The following is a 20756-nucleotide window of genomic DNA, read 5'->3' on the forward strand; positions in this document are numbered from 1 at the left end:
AGATTGGTGGCAGAAACTGAGACCCAGAAATTTGGAATCAAATTTCTATTTTTTTTAGGTTGTTTCTACTATTGTTTTCAGCTTAAGTACATATTTTAATGTAGCCAAATTTAATATTCATATTGAGCAATAATTATACTATTATAGACTTATTTCCTTGTCCTGTCAGTGTTTAACTTCTTGATCTTCATGCAGAAATAATTCAGAAACTCTGGATACAAAGCAGGGTGGTTTATTTACAGTTTGAAAATGTGCAATAGACCATAAATAACCAGAAGAGGTTAGATGGAATGTGTAGAGGATAAAAATATTCCCATCTGAATGGTGACTTGTACTGTACAAAAAGAGGATAAATGGCTTGTTTTAAAAACAGTTGCGTTATTGTGCTGTCAGTTCCCCTGGACATAGAAAATGTAATGCTGTGCTCACCTTTAGAGGCTTTCTTGGAGTCGGGGAGAAGGGCACATACCTTCAGTCAAACCCAGGCTAGACGACTGGTTGCTTGGAGACAGAAGAAAGGAGCAAGTCTTTATGGCTACAGCTTAATTGCACCATATCTGTTTTTTTTTTTTTTAACGGCTTTATATTTGCAATTTATTTACCATTTGAAGAGGAGAAAAAGTGAGCAGGAATTATCAGAGCCTTTATATTATCAACTCATAGTGATTGGTGAACAAACAAGCATTTTGGATTCTGCATTATGATTATTCTTATTTAGCGTCCAGAAGTGGTCTGTTACTGTTCATATTTCTCCATATATAGTCCTAAACCTTATATTAGCCCCTGTAGGTAATCTCTGCAGGTCTGTTGATGGCTGGTAATAAATCTTTAACATTTTAAGATTGTTTTTACACCTTTAGCACTGGCTCAACATCAGCAGTGAGACATATGTTTTCCATGCATGTTTAATGCTATGTACATTGTAGACATGGCCTCAGCAACATTAAGTATTCTTTGCAAATACCAATGTCATTTCTTACCACTGCTCTCTTGTTTGCTTGTCTGCTGATGCAGTTGCATGGCACACGCAGTTCAAGCCCCACGCTCCTCTCTGGAGCACAAACCGTCATCTCAACTTTCTGTTCCTTCGTGTTTCGTCTCTTTTCTATCTCACTGCTGGAGGTCATGCTGGCTGAAGCAAGAGACAGATGCATAATATTGTCAACTAATACTTAAATATTAAAAATATTTCATTTTGTTTTCAAAACTGGCCCTATTTTGCGCTCTACTCCAGGAAACTCTGCCGTGGCAAAATGGATACAAAGCTGAAATTTGCATTGAGTTCAGCAAATAATAAAAATTGGTTGCTAATGGCTAAATAATGACAAGTACTGCTACCCTTTTACGAAAGTGCACTGATTTTTACCTATGTTAATAGTTCATACATCAACTTTACTTTAATATTTGCTAATTCACACATTGGAAACTGTCTTAGCGTAGCCCAGAAGCTAATGTCTACATTCTTCCCTATCTCCACTCTATGTGTTCAGTCAATCAGCACAAAGAAAAATGATTGGTGCTCTTGGATTGGCTGTTTTGCAAATCCCAGCCAATAATGTGTCAACTAGCATGTTTCCCAAGTATTTTAGTTTCTCAATATTAGGACTGAAACGATTCCTCAAATGGTTCGAGTACCTCGATTATTAAAATTCTTCAAGGAAAATTTACCTGCCTCGAAGCTTCGTTAATTAATGTTTTATTATTTAGTGCACCGTGTTCCGGCCGGAACATTATTTGCGTTGCGCGGAGCTCTCACTTCCGCCTCTGAGTTGTTGACGAATACGGAATATTGATATCCGATAGTAACACTGGTGTTATGCCAGATTTACCAATATTTTATTTTATAAAAATTTTTATCCGATTACTCGATTCATTGTAAGGATAATCGATAGATTACTTGATTACTAAAATATTCATTGCTGATTCTATGTTGCATTGTGTTTCTGTGTTTAATATGATGTAAAGCACTTTGAAATGCCTTGCTGCTGAAATGTGCTATACACATAAAATTTGATTGATTTATTGATTGAGAAATGTGGACGAAAATGTTGTTGATATTCTGCTAATGTTGAAAAAACACAATTTCATAATTGCAGTGTTTTGATTAAATCAGAAATGCAATTATAATCAGACGTGGATACTTTTGTTCATGTCATTAAAAAAACATGCCGTGCCATCATCCACCTACTACTTCCTGTCGTCGTCTTCGTCTTTTCCACCAGTAGCAACATCCGGGTTGTTGATCACATGACTTGGGTGATGTGAAATTAGGCAGCTTTGTGAAATTCACTAATTTCAAGGCTGTGGATAAACCATCTCATCGTAGCGCCAAAATGTTTTATTGAAAAACGTGAGGGTTTTTTTGTAATTGGCATGTGTCCATTAAGATAATTTATTTTCATAATTCCAATTTGCACAAATATATGGTCAATGTAAACATTTCTGATGTATTGTGAATCCTTTCCAAATACCCTAACAGATATATGCAGCATTCTGGCTACAGCCATAAAATTATGTTACCTCTGTTTGTCTCCCAGAAATTTACATAAGTGCACCTTTATCCTTATATCCAAGCCGTTCCCTGCTTGGAATAATGGATTCTATGTGCCAGGAGCCAAAGACGGATGATATCTGTGAGCCATGTAGGTAAGGGTCCTTCATTGAATTGGAAATTGGGATATTCAGGATGAAATTCCCTGTGTGTTCCTGAGGGAACAGTACTAAAGTTAGCAATGTGTTTCTATGAGGTGGCCACAGCAAAATCTGAATGAAGGAAACATCATGATGTTTCACCAACACACACAGAAAGTCAAACAGTTTCTGCCTCAGTATATACTCCATTTTCTAAATAATGGAGGTCCTTTGGACTACAATGGAATCACCAAGCAAGTGCGAAAGTTATTTTCTCTTTCTTTAATTTGAAGAGAACCCTCCAGAATAATGGTTTGTTATATAATAATTAAATGAAAACTAAAGAACCTGGAGTTGTTTTGTTTCACATTAAGATTAGTTTGAGCTTTGTAGCTCTCTTAGCAAACAGGTGCTACCAGTGGAAAGACTGTCAGAAAAATGTCCTTAATTCAAACCAGAGAAACATTTTGCCTGGTGGAAAAATTAATGTGTTTTATGATGCTGATAAGCATGCAGAGTTCAGGTTTATATTCAGTAATTAGGAAACACAGCAAGTGTAAACATCTGTGAAAGATGAGAGAAGTCAGGCAAACATGGCAAGATGCCACATAACATACCTGAAGACTGAATGTTTGAAGATAAATGGGTTGCTTCAATTGAATTTAGGTCATGGGGTGACTTCAAATGATTCAGCGCACAGGCACAACGTCTTGAATTATTTATTTTCCCTTGAGGATGAAAGCAGAGACTCCAGTACGATAAAACCAGAAGACTAAAACCTTGATGTTTTGGCTGTAAGTCTGGAAGTCATCACTCGGGGAAAAATATCTGCTGAAGCAACTATGACTATAAATTAAAGGTGATCAATAACTCATAGCAATGCAATAACCAATGGTATTAATTAGCTATCTTAACAAATTCAGTTTACTTTAGGGTAAGAAATGACTCCGAACATTGGCAATATATCAGCACGAAGACGACCCAGAGCATGTGAAGCTTTTATCAGTCAGCCTTGAAAAGATAAAGGCAAAATGTCTTCTGGCAGTCGCCTTCTTTGTAAATCCGGTCTTACTGCTCCATGCTGAGTCTCATATCTGTTTGACCAGGCGAACAGAAAACCCCGTTAGAAATCATTGTGTGTTTTACCAGGGGTGACGGAGAAGGGGTTCTCAGGAACGGTGTGGTGAAACTGTGTATGCAGCTCAGCCATTTGTCATAATGCTGAGGCGCTGATTTCCAAGCGCCTCAGCATTCAGTCTGCACGGTTCTCATTTGACTTAATGAGGAAAAATGGATGAGTGTGCATGAACATGGAGGCTGCGCTGTGTTCCTTCTGAAAAAAAGTATCTGTCTTATCTGACTGGTGGTCTTAGTAGCTTAATCAATATGTCAATCAATCAAGTTTATTTGTATAGCAGATTTCAGCAACAACAAGACGATTCAAAATGTTTTACATCATAAAAACACAAAAATAAGAAGTCATAAAAACAACATACAGTCAACAATTGTGAAATCAGTGACAGACATTGGATTTTGTCAAATGCTATTGTTGGTCATCTGCCAGATGCATAAACATGATTTTGTTTAGTAGGTCACCTGACCAGGTGATGTCACATTGGCTTTAAATTCAATTTGAGATATTTTTAATTCTGACCAGGCTTCCGTAGTCAGGGATTTCTCTGTATCTAAATAGGTAAAGACTATTGATCGATAGGTGAGACGTGAACTGCTGCTACACTATGTGAGTTCAAATGCCAGCTGGGAGCTTTCTGTCTGTAGTTAACACTTCCTGTTAAACTTGCATGTTGGATTAATTGACTTCACTAGAATAATTCAAAGTTCAGTTGTTGTCTTTTTTTTTAGCGGGCTCCTGTTCTTCCACAGCCAGAGCTGGAGTTCTGTCTGCATTCCTGGTTTAGGAACTGCAGCTGAGTTCATTTCAGTTTATTAATATAAATGCAATGCACATTACAACACGAACAAATCCAGTTTGAATTGAGAGACATATAGTCAATTTAATAGAATCAAAGTCAGTTACATAAATTTCAAGTTGATCCTACTTAAAAAGCAATGCGGTTATGTTTGGTTTATTAGGCCAATAGGTAAAGGGTTTTCTATCTAAGGAAGCTAAGCTGACTGCGTCAGTGGAATGACTGCAGTAATCCCTCCGTCTCCATAGTGACGCTGTGGTAACAGGGCGTCACTGACTGCATCAAGTCGCTAACATTGCAGCAATCTCTCTTACTGAGCATGCATGAGGTGGCATTGGAAAGGAGAACTTCCTTTAAACAGGAACAATCCTGGAGCAGAACCTGGATGGATTTCAGAAGTCAATGCAAAAACACAAACACTGGTCCAGAGGTGCAGTGGAACCCCATCTATGCAGTGCAGTATTCCCAGATTCAGGTATTCACAGGTGGTTTTGTAGCATACCTTTAAAATAAATACTTTGGAAAAATTTTGCTTAACACGCCATTGACTGACATTTGGAAAGCAACAAATGTATTTATTTCCTTTGGCAGTGGCTGATATTAACACCAAGAGTTCCTGTTCGGTGTTTCCTTGTCCCATTGGGAGGTCATGGAGAAAATGGTGTCTGGTTAGGAGAACTCTCCTTTCTACAAGGAGATCTCTGCGACAAATCCAGAATATGCTGAAAAGAACAACATATCCCACTTCTAATCTGGGAATGCCAGGTTAGACGTGTCATTCTGGTCACATCCCAGAATGACCTGGAGAGTCACCGCAGAGCAAGAAGTCTGGAATTCCCTTTATTTCCATTACTTGATCTCGGATATACAGAGGACAATAAATGGGTGGATTGCACTCACTTATGTGTATAACCGAGTCCGTATGTATAATTTTTCACTGTGTAGAAGAAAGTAAAACAATCACAATCAAACTTGTGCATTCAGTTCTTGTTTTTAAAGTCATTGAGGTGTTCTGTATTCATTCCACCCTGGAAACACAGCAGCTTTGATAAATCCTTTGAAAACCACAGTTTTTATGGCATTCATGCCCACAAAGGTGCGTATGTGAAATTTATATGTCATCTTGCTATCTATCCAATTTGTGCAAAAACTTGCCAGCATTAAGAGAGAGATGATGAAATCATGCCAATGTCTTTTCCTTGGATGCCTGCGGTTATTTGAGACGGACATAAAAAAACTTGACTTTGCACAACAACATGACTTCAGACATAAAATGTGTGCTTGGATGACCTGCCTGCGGCTTTTCAGATGATGATGAGGGAGATCAGATGAGAACAACATAATGTTTATGTTCAGCAAGAATGGCCACAGATTTCTCTTTTAAAAGAACATCAGGTAGTTTCTGTTCTTCTCAGTTCTTCCAAAATGCATCTGAAAGATGGATGATGTAAATCATTCATCAACACACCTCCAAACAACAGTTTCCACAGATGTAAGACAAATAGTCTACATGGATTTCAAAGTTTCAAATTTAATTTGGAAATACAAAGTTTTCTAACTTACAAATCAAATCCTTCTGTGTGAGAGCTGCCTTCACTCTCATGCTGCCACTGTGACTCTGATATTGCAGCAACATATGATTTACTCTTCACTTGATCTATGCAATGCAGATTTTTTACCAACCTTATGAAACCTCATGAAACTAAAAGTAAAACTTGACTGCAAGCTTGTTTTGTTATGAAAGGCTGGCTACTTATGGAACATCTGGAAAATGTTCCATAAGACGACCTTTAAAGATACGATAAATATAACTCATGATGCTGATAAGACAGCTGAAGTAATGTACCTCATCCTGACACAACAGAACCCTGTGATTCCACACCCTTGATCCCAATCCCAATGTGCTCTGTTATTCCCTAAACACACGGCCCTCCTTCACTTTCTCTATCATTTTTTGTTAGAGCTAACAAAAACGAAAATGGTCACTGTGAACTGAGAGGAGGAATATGAGAGCCAGCAATGATCTCTCTGGATCCATTCATCTGTCCGGGGTTATAAAGGAGAAAAGCATTACCTTTCTCTGCTCTTTCAAAGTGAAATAAGATAAAATAAAATGAATATAGGGAGGAGAAAAAATAAAAACCCTGGCTAGGTCTTATAAATTTCATAGCCTGCTGGTTTTGATGATTGTTATTGCCACAAAAGAGAGTAATGAATAAAAACAAATGAGACTTGCTGGGTTTTTATTATAAGACTATAATAGTAGAGGTAGATATTCTCACTTTGACTGCAACAATCATTCCCTCGGTCATTTTTCTTTCCTGTGTTCTCCAGTCCCAAGGCATGCTAAAGTCAACTCAGAAAAGAAAAAATACTCAACAAGTTCAGAAAACCTAAAAAAAAACATCATCTAAGCGGTCAATGCAATTAAAACTGATTTATTTGTAGAGAATTTGCAGTCATCAGTCACCATGGCAGACCAATTTCAAACTTTACAAGGAATCCCTGTACACTACCCATAAAGACGAGCAGGTCAAAGTCTACTATTGTTAACTACTAACCAGACCACTATGTTTAGTGTACTAACATTTTATACATAATATGACTGTAATTGTATAGAACTAAGCCCATATTTTCCAATATTCTTCCCAGAGAGCCTCTTACCTTAGCTAACAAATTTCTGCCAATAAACTTTATCTTAAGAGTAATTCAGCTGAGAGCGGCTGAGCCAGGAGTCGACATAAATCACTACCTTAGTGAGGACGGGTGGTTGAACCTGTGTGACGCTGTCTTCAAAATAAGGTGTAAAAAAACCCAGCATCCGTAGTCTGATAAAACAAACACAAGCCTTCATTTTGTTGCTTATTTCTTTGTATTCACTAAATGAGATTGTAGATTAATTCACAGTCGTATCATCAAGCTCAGCTTTGACTCTTCTATCTGTCCAAACCTTTTTGGAGACTAGATGTTTTCCTACATACATACATAGGCTGATATACATTCATGGTTTCTTCTACACTTCCAAAATGTGGATGTTAATTACATAATTTATACAGACCTACTGAATAAGCATGAATGGTTGCCTGTTTAATATCCCTTTGTAATCAACTGGCAGTGTTTACTCTGCCTTTTTGCTGCTGCTAAAGGCTCCAGAAAATAAATGAAAGTATTCAGTGTTAAATTTTGCAGTTGTAATTAGAAACAAAGTAAAATAGATGGTTTAATAACATAAAATGAGAAATATTTGAAAGTTTATAGGTGTTATCTTCATAGATCACCATTTGTACATGAAGGCTTTGTCATATATATGACACTTTTTTATAATATTCAAAGGATTTACGGCAGGAAAACAAGAAATCACTTCAGTCCACATTACACTGGAGGGTAAAGCCATATTCTTTTTACTCCACTGGTTTCTCATTTATTTAAATTACTTCAACCGCTCAGGTTTCTGGAGGTGAAACGTTTTAGGTGGTTCAACACGAGCAACTGAACAAGGTGCTGCAAACAACCGTTATTCATTTATCACAGCCCATTAAAACTGCAAAGATGTTTTCTGTCAAGGTGTAATACACACACACACACACACATACACTCACACACACTGTTGTCAATAGAAACAAGTGTTTATTTTTATAAAAAACAACCAACCCAGGGAAGCTTTATACTTCAGGGACTAAAAGGCCAAAGTAACGACCAAAGAGCCTGAAATAAAAACAATAAAGGAACAATGCCTGAGCTCCTTATGTATCTACAAAACAGGAGAGAAAGGACTGAAAGAGAAAAACTCCTACCAGCTTCCACTGTGAACAAAACCACCTTCCTTTTAGATGTTCACTTACAATCACTCACACAGAAATATTCAGTCATGCTGCACAACAAACAGACAAGATCCCTGCAAATCAGGGCCAGGGGAAAGAGGCCTGTCGCTTTGAGATGGAGCTCTTTATACTGCGGCTGATCATCTGCAGCATCAGGCAGAGCTGGAACAACAGGAGGAGAAAGAGGAGAGCCCCTAGAGGTCAGGGGCGGTAACACCACTGAAACACCATTTCTGCCTTTTGGATCAAATGGTTAAGTGTTAAGTGTATCTTAACTTTTAAATGATCAAATAAAGCAGCCATCCAAGAAATTACTCAAGTAAAATTTGTATTTGGTAAAAAGTCTACTTAAGGACTGAGTAACTGATCGAATTAGCAATCAGTTAATATTTAAAAATTACATAATCAGATGGACCAAAATGTAAAGTTAAGTGGAACTTGTGGTATATTAAGGCTGAAAATGACAATAATTAATATAAGTTTTAAAAAAAATCACAAAATCAGACAAAAGAAATATTTTCCTAATCATTTTTTTTTTTTTATAAAACTCTTACAGAACTTTAACAAAGGCTGCAGGTGTGTGTCTGTGTCTGGTGAATCTTTGGTTAAAACATGTTTGTTTTGTTTTAACCAAAGCTTGACTAAACATACACTAAGCTAAATGTAAGTTGTTTTTAAGTAAGTTGTCTTCCTTTTTCAAATATAATTATTTAGAGTCCATTTGCCTTTTAAGGACAGGTTTGCATTCCTGCTGTCAGAATTTTGAATTGAATTTCTTAGGCTTTATTCATTTCACAATAAATATAATGGGTGGAAACTGTGAAGCAGAAGCCCTGAAGGTTTGAAACTTTTAACTAAACTATATTGAACATCATCAACTCAACAGCATCAGGGATAAAACTGCTGTAACATCTGTACAGCACAGCAGCAAATTGGATTTCAGCAAAACCAGAACACGATGTGGGTGTATTCACCTCCTGTTGCCCAAAGCTAAACACAAAGCTTTTAGAGGAAACTCAGCTTTATTGCATCACCAAAGGGAATGTTATCACTGCTTTATAAAAATTACTTCATCATTCCTGTTACATGAAGTTGGCAAGGCAACAAAATTAGAACAAAATTGGATTGTTTGTTTCTAGGAAAACATCAAATAAGCAAAATTTGTACCAAAACTATGCAAATGGACAAAAATGTCAGTGTCTTAAGTTGCAAACTGCTGTCACCAAAATGCGTTTATTTCTGTTGGATATTTTAGGCTTATTTGTGAATTGTTATGCTTGCAGATATTTCAAGTCTTTGCATGTTTTAGAACTGAAATATTTTAATATTAATCAAATACAAGAGAAAATAGAAATGCAGTTTTCAAATAGATTTTTTGCCAAAATGACCCAGTGTAGTAAAAAAAGAAGAGGTCATTTTCCCTCTGCAGTGGGTCATAAATGATCTGTAATAAAAAACATTTCTAAAAGTTCAGTTTGCCTTCACATTCTTGGCACCAATTACTCTCAGATCTGTCTGATCCCATGAAGGAGGCTCAAAGACTTTTAAAAAGCAACACCTCACACTGAGCTAAAAAAAATTCAACAACAGATGAGATGGAAAACACTCACATCAGCCCAAAGAGTTAAAAAGTTACTCCAAGAGAAAATCATCCAGGATGTCACAACATCTAAAGCTCTGCTGGCATCACTTACTTCAGTTAGTCGGATTCAACACAAACAGCAGCTGTTCAAAAGGAACAAAAAGGTTCGTCTCACATCTGCTGAAGATCCTAAAGAAAACTTTTGGAATCAGCTTAGAAACTTAATCTAAGCCAATAGAAAGTCCAACTCTCATCTGCCAACAAACCAAATTGAACATTTATTGAGCAACTAAGCAAAACTAATTAAACGGAGATAATTTTACCCAACTCCATTTACATGTATTATAATTTTAAAACACTGAGTTCCTTTAAGTTTACACCTGTTTAGATTTGCTTTTGAACCATAATACATGAAACATTGACCAACATATTTGATGGTCATTTTAATGATGATTTTAGTGATGTCACACGACAAAATGTAATGTTTGTTTCTGGTTTTCTCAATTGTCTATTATGATGTTTTTTTATGACTTTGTGTTTTTATGATGTCGAGCTCTTTGAACTGCCTTGTGACTGAAATTTGCTAAACAAATAAAAATGTGCTTAAATCTACTTTTAACTCATTTTTTTCCATTCTTTTAAGGAATCAGAGGTAAATTCCAGGCCTTCGAATCCTGGATGAAAACTAAACTCTAACAATTGTTTTGCATCTGTGCTGACTGATCAGCTGAACACGCCGTTACGCATCACTTACAGCACAGTCTGTCCTGGCAGTCAAAAACACAATGGAGGATACTAATGGAGACACATGAGTGACTGGAAAAAAACAGAAAAACTTCTCAATTGTATGAGCCTGGAGGGTTTTTTTATAAACCAGAGTAACCCTCTGAGGCCGTCCTCATCTCTGGACCTTTCAGGAACCGCAGTACATATCGGCTGTGCAGTAGCTTTGCAGTTTGATGGCCAATTTGCCGGCGCCTCCCTCATGAGCAGACGGCACTGAAGGTGCCCCGAGTGCCAATTTACAAGTACTTGGAAACGAACACCTACTGAGAAAGAAGAGGGTGAGAAAAAGATAAAAAGCAGAGAGAAAGTTCGGCTTGATCCGCTCACGTTTCCAGGGGATGCACCCAGCTGGGTAAAACCGCCCCGACGTGAGGAAGAGACAGGAACAGAAGCTTCTGTGCTTCCCTGTTTATCTGCCTCATCATGTTACGAAGTGATGGACCGACACATCAGAAAATAGATTTACAACTCTGACATTTAATGTGAAGTGTAAAGAGACAAAATGGCGTCCTAAAAGAAAAGCTAACATGTTGATGTCAAGTATTTTGCTTATTTTTTCCCCAAAATGCAGTAGTAACTAGAATTTTGCTATTCATGTTTAGCAAAATATCTGAAGAAGCTGCGTACTCTGAAGGAAAAGTCAGGATCAAGACCCGGTAATGACTTCTGGTCTCTGGCTTCGATCTGAGGAAACTTTCCCTGATTCTTATTTCCTGTTTGATGTTTAGTTTCTTGCCTGTTTAAAGTCACATAACAGAATCTCAATAAGAAGAACTGACCTTTGACCTTTGACTCTTTGACAGTATTTGGTGGATTTGCCGGTATGTGTTGGTTTGTTGTTGGAGTCTTTCCTAAAATGTCTCAAATGTTTTTTGTTTGTTTTTTTAGCAGAAGAATACTTTTATTTTGTAATAATTCCTGTCTCATCCAAACACATGATCTCCAGTCAGCACAGAGGAAATTGCGCCTGTCGTTTTTCATGATTGTTGGTAAAAAACTTAAATATTACTTTTATTGTGCTGACTTCACTCACTGCCATAAAGTACATGGTGATCAAACGGGGCTGAAATTGGTTTTATAAATTGTATTTTTTTCCCTCTTCAGTTCAAATGACAGTTTTCAATTTCTTACAGGACGTTGGGAGAACTTCCTGGGTTTTCAGTTTTCTCAAATAAATTAGGCTGTCTAATGTTGAACTTTTTTCAGTGGAGATGTGGATGAGATGCCTTACTATTGGTTTTGCAAAAGGAAGAGTTTATTTATCCTGCTCTGTAAATGTGTCAATATTTTCTTTCTTTTAAAAAACAACTTATTGATAGTAAAGGGAAGAAAATTTAGTGTATATATATGAACAAAACCTAAATTATAGCTGAGTCCATTAAAGTAAACCATCCTATATACGATGAAACCAGGATTTATTTAAAGGCTTTGGTGAGTTTGCACCATTTCTTTATTATTATTTTCTATCCTAGATTTCTGCCAAGATTTGTTTTATTTGCTTGTGTCAGATCAGCCCCAAGCTAAAACACAAACTGAATGTCAAGGAAGGAATAAACAACAATAAAGACTGAAAGAGCAAAAAAAAAAAGAAACTGAGAAAAACTGAATCAGAAAAACCGAATGTTTTTACAGGAGAAACCTTTTGTAAGCGCAGAAAAAAATGATGCCAAGCAAACTTAAAACAAAAGAACAAATTCACTAAAATTTGAACAACACAAAAAAAAGTAGACTGAGGTAAAAGAAATCCAGCTAAACAAATGAATCTTTATGTTTTATCGCCCCTCTGGTTTGTGGCCTGTGGCAGATTAACCGTCGAGTGGAGACGAATGTTTTTAACAAAGCTGAACTGACGGCAAACACAGGAACCAAAGTTAGCAATAATAAACCCAATAAAACTTGCTGCATTTCAGAAGAGCTGAATCCCTGATGGTGTTCCAAGTTTAGTATTTCTCAGTTATGTTTTCTCAAAAAAAACAAACCTGATGCAGTTCAGTTAGCCAACAGTTCATCCAAACGAACCAGAGTTAGGCAAAACACACAGGAAACTGGAATACACTTTTCATAATCACCTTTAAGATGATATTAAACATGTTTTTCAGTAAATCCACATTTCTGTGTAAAACTGTTTTTACATTGGTTTGACGATCTAAGAAGTTATTTTCATTGGTTCTAAGCAGAAAGTCAAATAGATTGTGAACTATTTAAAGTTTAAGGAAAGACTCAGTTTAATTAACTAAGGAACTTTTAACGAGCATTCTGGGAGCTTGTTGTGCGTTAGGAGTTGTAACGACTAATAAGTCGGAGTAAAATGTTGGGAGAATTAACTTTCTGTATGTTTGTGTATGTGGTGAAGCATTAGAGTATGGAAGAAGTAATGAATTATTTACAATCATAATCACATAACATAATTCTGTCTTCCCATCAAAGTTGCGGAAAGAAATTTCTGTGTTAATTGGTGTTTTCATTTGATACATAAACAAAAGCAACAGCCAGATTATTAAAGCAGTTGTGTGCAACAGCCGGCGGCAGAGTCAGAGTTCTGTTAGGGAACATCAGAGGTGTGACCAAGTCACTGTGTTGCAAGTCTCAAGTAAGTCTCAAGTCTTTGTCCTCAAGTCCGAGTCAAGCCTCAAGTAAAGACAGGCAAAAGTCGAGTCAAGTCTCAAGTCAGGAACCTTTAATTTCAAGTCATTTCGTTTTTAGTCGTTTTTATTTTATTTTTATAATTTGCAATTATACATAAAATTCCAATAATAGACCATTTGTTCGTTTTAAAATATGTATTTATCTCAAATGATAGAACATGTGTAGCTGAACACAAAGTATAAAAAACATTTTTAAATCGGACCACTTTATTGCCCAGTTCTGTTAAACTTGATATTCAATAAAAAAAGAGGAAAATGCTGACATTTCCACAGCACAATACAAAGAACCATAACAGCAGTTTTTTCCTCTTTTCTCTGACCTGTCAAAACAATATATTGTCAATATAATTTCCCAACGTAGATGTCTTCAAATACACCAACCATCCTTAGATGATACTAGACCCGGCTCATCATCATGATGGGACAGAGAGACTCTGTTCCCTGTGTTCAGGTCCAGAATCTGCTTTCTGTTCCGGAGCCCCGCTCACTATCCACCGGCTTCCTGAGCTAACACGGTGCACATTATTTGTGGAGGCATTTGAAGGACCGGATTTATGGTAAATAATCACCAATTTAACCCGGAGTACACATGCTAACACGAAGTTAGCTAAAGTCAGCTATCTTACAGCAAAAGAAAAGCGCCACCTACCGATCTTTGTGAAGCTTCAAATGCCGGACAAAGTTGGACGTCGTGGCATCTCCATCCGATATTCTCTTCTTGCATGTTTTACAAGTTGCAGTTCGTTTTTTAGTCGAAAGTTCATAACCTATGTAATGCTGTAATGCCAAAAGAAATTACTCGCGGAAGCATATTCCAGCGGTTATTTCGTATTTCGTTCCCTGAGCTCTGCAGCTTTGCCGCGTTTTTTTAAACGTCCAAATCCTGTTAATTTGATTGGTTGTGCTGCAGCTACGTACACATACATACATAAGGAGAGAGGAAAACCATAGTGACGGTCTGCGCATATTGATACGGAATGAGTGACATTAATTAATGACGCCACTTTATAAATAATGTGTTTTAAATTTTAAGACCGAGTAAAAAATATCAAGTCTTTTCAAGTAAACAGCTTCAAGTAGAGTCAAGTCCCAAGTCAATGGCATGAAAGTCAAAGTCAAGTCCGAGTCTTTGAGCATTTTTTCAAGTCAAGTCTCAAGTCGTGATTTTAACGACTCGAGTCTGACTCGAGTCCAAGTCATGTGACTCGAGTCCCCACCTCTGGGGAACATTTATTTATTTGTCTGCAGTTCCTCATATGATTCAGAAACTCTGGAGAGACGTCGGTTTGTTTTTGGTTTTCTTTAAAATAAAATTATAAAATGTTCTTTTTGTCAAAATTATAAACATTTATTCTTGTCTTAGCACCAAAAGCTAAGTAAGAACTTTGTTTCTGCTTTATAATTACCTGTACACTTTGGAAGATGCATTTTTTATTGACTTGTTTTTACATCACAAAAAAATATCAGAATTTTCCTTTTCATTTTGTTTTTCCATTTGTTTTGTGAAGCATCATTAGAAGAAGACAACAATAATAAACGGTTGTCATTGTCCAAAATTGCCCCATAAAAGCAGCAGTTCTCTGTTAGCCTCTAGTCAACATGAGGAAAACAGAACAGCAGCAGAGAAAAACAAGAGTTTATGGAGCCAATATGTGCAGGAGGAATTAGAACAAAATTGCAGCTGGTTTATTGAATGCCTTCCTGTTAGTTTCAGATTATATTTTAAGACAGATTAAACCTCATATCAGGCTATTCTGGCCAGAACTGTATGACCACAATAAGCAACAAAAAACTGTAGAAAACATCGTAAAATAGAAACAAACTCTAAGGAGGAGAAGAGCTGAACAATTCATGGTCTAACTAAATCAGCTGCAAGGAACAAAATGTCAAAGCTTTGCTACATTAAAGTTTCTTACTGATGTCTGAAACTGTATTTTGCTTTCATGGTACAATAAAGATAATTTAATTAGTTTATAGTGTTGCACCACAGTGAGTTGATTTTGTTCTGGTCTGTTCTTCTCCAGGTTGTCTAAAGATCTTATAGTAATAAATTTTATACTTTCACTTCTTTTATTTCATTTTTAAAATCAAACTTTCATACTTCACATTTACAGTCCATCACCTCACATTTTTTTAAGAAAATGTTTTCACGGCCAGTAAAAATGGTTTCAGCAGATGAACAGTGTTTAAAGAAACACACATAGTTAGTTGCTTAATTAGACTTTAAAAGATTATATGAAACACTGGTTTCTTGAAACCAAAATAGAACATGAGTCATTAAACGTGACATTTACGCAGACATTCCAGCAATTAGGAATAAAGCTATGCATGAACCTGCATACAAATTAGACCAACATACATGTTTCTATGCAAGGAAAGATGGATTATTATTTACCATTAAATGGCAGAAAAATGATAGATATACCTTTCTACTTGAAGATAACACAGCTTTGAAATGAAAATGTGACTGTTTTATTTTTATTTTTTTGTTCCAGCACCGTTCAGCTTCCCGTTAAACAAGGAAAGGAAAAAAATGGAGACCAAAGTCGCCACATTTCTGATCGATGTTCGGAAAAAGTGAGTTTTGAAGGAAGAGTCTGGGATATGTCTGTTTATTTCAAACTGTGCTTAAGATTGATTTGTGCTGTATGATCACAGTCAGACTCACCATTTTCAAGCTCCGTTTGTGCTGCAGGGCCAAATAAGGCAAACCGGTGCTTATGTGATTTATCAAAAAGGCAGGAAAGGAAAATGGAAAAGGTTTTTTCTATAAAGGGCTAAACAGGGTGAATTGTATCCAGGGATCATAATAAAGAGTTCAGAGCAGCTGATTAAATAATAGCCGGCATTAGTGATTATGTCCATTATGTGACAATTATGCCTGAATATTGCTGTATATCCCTTAATGGCTAAATTACACTATTAAACTTAAAAACAGGGAATATATTTAAAATGACTTTCTAGTTTTTGTTAGGCTTGTTTCAAAGTCCCAGAAATTATTGTAAAGAATAATAAATGCTGTTTTGAGGCCATTGCTAAGTGGTATAACTATAATAGAATAATAATAATAATAATGCAAGTTTGCTCTCTTAAAAATCAATAAACACTTAACCCTGGAACTGGAAGATATGTAAAATATAAACAATAATATTTAAAAAAACAACCAAAAACAATAAATAAAACTGAAATCAAATCCCACACAATGAAAACCATAAATGAAATAGATTATGAAGTCTCTGTAAACAAATAGAAATCACCAAAATGGAAATTATTGAGCTGTTAATTTATTATGCAAATAACTAGTTTATTGTTTATTGCAATAAATTGTGTGTGTGTGCTGTATGAACCGAGTCACCCAGAATCCTCACACTTTGTTTTGTTCTTGGTGAAATTCCTGTTATTTTTCCAGGTTGCATCTTGCTGCCGTTTATTCCTGAGTTTCTCCCGCCTGAGTTTTGTTAAAGGATTTAAGGGACGAAACATTTGGCCACTCAATCATAACAGTTTCTCTCCCAATCTGTCATCCCATTTACATTTTAATTTGATATTTAACATAATTTAGACTTGTCTACTTAATAATATCGTCCAGTATACCTGCCAGTGTTGTCTCTTTTTTGACATACTTATTTTTTTAATGATTCTGGATCTGTTTTAATCTCCAGATTTTAATATGTTCTTGATCTCTGTTAATGTATTGGTGTTTCCCTCATTGAAAATGAATGAGATTTATGAGATCCATTTCTGACTTGCCTGTTCCCACTGGCTCTGGTGGACGGATCACTGGGAGGACTTAGTTTGTGCACAAACCCTGGAGCAGCATATTTCATCATGAAAAGAATCTGTGAAATGAAAAGTGCTTATACTTTGTGTGGACATATATCAACACTAACTGCCTGCAAACAACAGTGATTTGATTTCAGTATGTGGCTGTTTAAGATGTTAATTTTGCTCTGTTGGATTTACCAGATCACACTAAGATGTTTGTGCTGAATATTTTCTACTGTGTTTATGAAATGCAGAAAGAAATTCAGTTTATGAAGCATCACTTTCATAATATCCTGTCAGAACAAACCCATCAGAAACTAATCTTAACTCATTAAGATTAAAAGAAAATTGTTTGGATCAGCATGGACTGGGCTATAATGCTTAAATTCAGTCAGTTAAATTTTTGTCTCAATGCCACAATAATTCAAATTTCCAATTACGTGGATGCACACAGTCGGAGGTGAGCAAATGATTGCTACACATTGGTAATTTGTGCTCAAAGTTCCCATCAGCTCTGTGAATCACCGGTTATGTTTGAACACAGATGTCACATCAGACGAATACAGAAAAATGCTTACAGAACAACGCAGGTTTCATCCAGGCAGGAGTCTGCAGACCGACCTACAACTGGCTGGTCTGCAGCAAGAGCTGCAAACTAAACAAAACATTAGCTACTGTTTTTCATCAAATTTGCATTCTGGTTTCAGTCATCACAAAAGAGCAGATATATTTTAGCATTACCCGAAAACAAACAGCATGTTCGTTTGTGGAACTCAAAAGACTTGGATAAATTTAAATGCCCCAAAACTACTGGAGCACCTTCAAAGTTCTGGTGAGAAAGTGTCATAAAGTCAACTTATTAAGTAACACCAGTCATTTTACAGTCGTCTTCCCTTTCTTCTGTTTTCCCACAGGACGGCTGGAGTGTTTAGCTAAATTAGCCCATCATCATTAGATGTGTTGCCAGGCAACTGGAGAGACGAGGCTAATCATCCTGACATGTCGGGGTGATGGAGATGCCACAGAGGTGGAGGGAGAAAACAAGGATGACCAACAGGCCGTTTTCTTCTGCCAGGTCAAACTGAAACTGATCAGCAGAGAAGACGCGCGGTCACCTGCCTTCCAGGTCGTTTCAAACCTTTTCTGTTTTAAAAACCGGAGTCAAACTTGATACATTTACAGGATGGAAAAACTGTTTTTTATTTATTTCCATTTTGTTACCGGGAATCAGTTTGCATGATTTGGAAAACATTTGTTTGCACTTTGTTGAAAATAAAGAAATTATTTGAATTAATTGATTTTTTTCAAAAAGAAACTTGGCATGTGTTTGAAATGCTTAAAAAGCCATTTCTTCAGAAAGGGTCTGTGTTTCTCTCACCTGTCTACTATTGTAATTTTTACATTTGTCACACTTTTATCTCATCATTTGAAAAAAATAAAAATAAAAAGAAGTCTTTTAAAAGGAATTACTACTGCACACTGTTTTTGTTTGAAACTATTTCCAGCTGAATTGAAAGTCAAAACTCTACACATTTTCTCTTTGGTTGCTGTCAAAATATTCCACACTCTTAACCTTTATTTTTCTTTGAGAAGAATCAAAGTAAAACATTTGTGAAATGTAGTTTTGCCAAAAACATGCATCCGTCTTTTGAGAAATGCCACGTAGCTTCGTCCACTCAGCTGTCGAGCATTTCATGAGTGGGAGACGTTTCAGTACGACGGTCGCCTTTAACTGTCATTATGACAACACTTTTAAGAAAAGGCCAAGCCTGTAATTCTTTCGTCACAAGCTGCCAGTTGAGCTCTTTTAATGGAAAAAGTCAGAGAAAAATCAAAACTGGAAGCTGGCAGTTAAGAGATTAGGTTTTACTTTAAATTTTTACTTTAAAAAAAAAAAAGAAGTTTCTCAAGGAACTTTTTCCACTCAGGCTGATTGACGTCTAGTAAATGGAACCTCCCAAATCGACATTTTCAATTGGAAACTTTATTCAAACTTTAGAGAGTTTCTTTCCAAGCACTTATCTAAAAAACTCCTGGAGGGAAAAAACATGAGTAAGAGTGATTCTTCATTTGGACGTTTCTGTGTTCAACCAGGAAAGATTAACTCTTAAAACAAACCTTCACCCCAGATTCTTTCAGCACCAATCAATGCCTCACAGAGAAACTCTGAGAAAATGTTTGTACACCTTCTCCAGATCCACAAAACTACCATGAGTTTTCTAAGGCAGTTATCAGTACTTGGTGTCTTACCTGACAAATGTTTCTTCAAAGTGAGTTTACAGAAATGGAAAGTAATTACAAGAAAGAAAAATAAAACACTATAAACCAGTCAGGCTGTGGTAAAGCAGACGGGCTGATAAGTTTCTTTGCTTTCTCGGCCTCCTGTCTCCAGATCTCCCTGCTGTACTTCAATAATTTTCATAATCCTCTGAGAATAAATGGTGAAAAGATGAATATGAAGAGATCTGACAGACTGATTCAACAAGCAGCCTCACCACTCACTCAAACACCCAGGAGCTTTTTTAGTTTCAGTTATTTCCTTTCTGTCAGAGGATTACAGTTTAACTAACTCTTTTTCTGTTTTTCTGCAAACTCATTTTGACAAATATGATCTAACAATAACTGCTTTACAGAGCCTCACTTAACAAACCTGAAGTATCCCATCAACTCACCAGTCAATTTCCTGCTCAGTGAGAAAAGTAGAAAGTTCCTGGTTACATATTAGAACCTAATTCACCTGAAGGATGACAGAAAGACCCACTTCTACCCAATTAAAGAACAGAGTTGCACAGCACACCGCTAAGCAATAAAGCTGTGATAAGGCCTTTTATTAAAACAATACATTCACAAATAAAACAGGATTATTAAAGCAGAAACAGGAGAAAACGCCAAGAGGCAAAACAATGTTCTTACTTTGTTTAACAAGAAAATGTGTCAAAAGAAGCATTTAGAAATGACAGGCAGGAAGTTTAAAAGGATTTCTGTCAGTTTGCTTTTTGTTGTGAATGAAAGACATTGAGAGAAGTGTGTTTGATTATGAGGCAGAATGACTTGTTATTCTCCCACTCACACGTTTCATGTGCACCAATTCATAACGGACATTCATTTAAGACGACTAACAAACGAGGATTTGAGCTTGTTTCTTGTTTTGTTTCTTATCATGAAAGAAATGGGACAAATTGTTTTGCTCCATCAGGATTTTAAGAACAGGCATCGGCTACAGAGACATAGTTTAACATCTGATTCAAATGAATTAAATCAGTTAATTTCTGATTTAAGAAATTAAAGCAGAAATGTCTGCTGCTTTAAAACCAGCAGAAAAATGTAACATTACATTTAACCAAAATTACAAATGGTAAATGATGGCATCCCGTTAAAGTAAAAACAAGTGACTGACTGGCTGCATTTCCATTAAACCTAAAATTAGGCAAATTAAAATGACAAAAACAAGTTTGCTTAATTGAAACGTAGCAATTTAGAAGAAACTCTTGCTTTTCAATGAAATGTTTTCATGTTAGGATGAGATGATTTTTTTGGTCGTCCACTTTTCTCACATTACCTGAGTCACGTGATCAACAGCCGGAAAATGACAGAC

At 36.3% G+C, this 20756-nt stretch overlaps 1 long non-coding RNA gene across 1 annotated transcript in view; it reads left to right on the top strand.

Moving 5' to 3' along the window:
- The window catches only part of LOC114140330 (uncharacterized), a 38312-nt gene extending 19796 nt beyond the window's left edge, over nucleotides 1-18516 (top strand). Inside the window, exons 4-5 of the long non-coding RNA XR_003594558.1 lie at nucleotides 15892-15973; nucleotides 18076-18516. This is a non-coding gene — a long non-coding RNA (uncharacterized LOC114140330). The remainder of the gene's footprint in view (nucleotides 1-15891; nucleotides 15974-18075) is intronic.
- The last annotated feature ends 2240 nt before the right edge of the window (nucleotides 18517-20756 follow it).

This window comes from Xiphophorus couchianus, chromosome 24 (assembly GCF_001444195.1).
Source record: "Xiphophorus couchianus chromosome 24, X_couchianus-1.0, whole genome shotgun sequence".
In the NCBI taxonomy this organism is placed as follows: Eukaryota; Metazoa; Chordata; class Actinopteri; order Cyprinodontiformes; family Poeciliidae; genus Xiphophorus; species Xiphophorus couchianus.